We start from the raw sequence: 377 nt of genomic DNA, 5'->3' as shown, positions 1-377 counted from the left end.
GCTAGCAAAAGAAGGAAAGTGGTGTGGTCCGCCACTTGTCCTTTCCGGGAATGCTTCTATTACAGGTACCCATGCGCTGCTAGACAGCTGCTAGACAAAGCGGGCTCTATTTAGAAAAGGCCCCACCCTTTTTTAGGACCCACTTCTTTCTCCCCAACCTCACCGCCCCCCCCAACCCCGTTCCTTTGCATTTTGTGGCCTTCACCTCAACCAGGAGCTCAGGGATGATGATTCTGCACAGCAGCTTCCCTGGCCCATCCTAAGCCACAGCCCGTCGAAGTCCTGGCCTAGGCTGCTAGGGGGTGTAGGCTCTCTTCCCCGGGCTTTCAAAGCCACAGAAAGAAGCTCACAAGGGGGCCAATGTCCCGGAGTCCTTT

General features: G+C 55.7%; 1 protein-coding gene across 1 annotated transcript in view; it reads right to left on the bottom strand.

Annotated features, from left to right (window-relative positions):
• The window catches only part of Nrk (Nik related kinase), a 108,724-nt gene that overhangs the window by 99,663 nt on the left and 8,684 nt on the right, over positions 1-377 (bottom strand). The gene's annotated exons all lie outside the window — the stretch shown is intronic.

The sequence above is a fragment of the Mastomys coucha genome, chromosome X (genome assembly GCF_008632895.1).
Source record: "Mastomys coucha isolate ucsf_1 chromosome X, UCSF_Mcou_1, whole genome shotgun sequence".
In the NCBI taxonomy this organism is placed as follows: domain Eukaryota; kingdom Metazoa; phylum Chordata; class Mammalia; order Rodentia; family Muridae; genus Mastomys; species Mastomys coucha.
The sequence above is the reverse complement of the archived record's forward strand: the minus strand, read 5'-3'. Positions and strand labels throughout refer to the sequence as shown.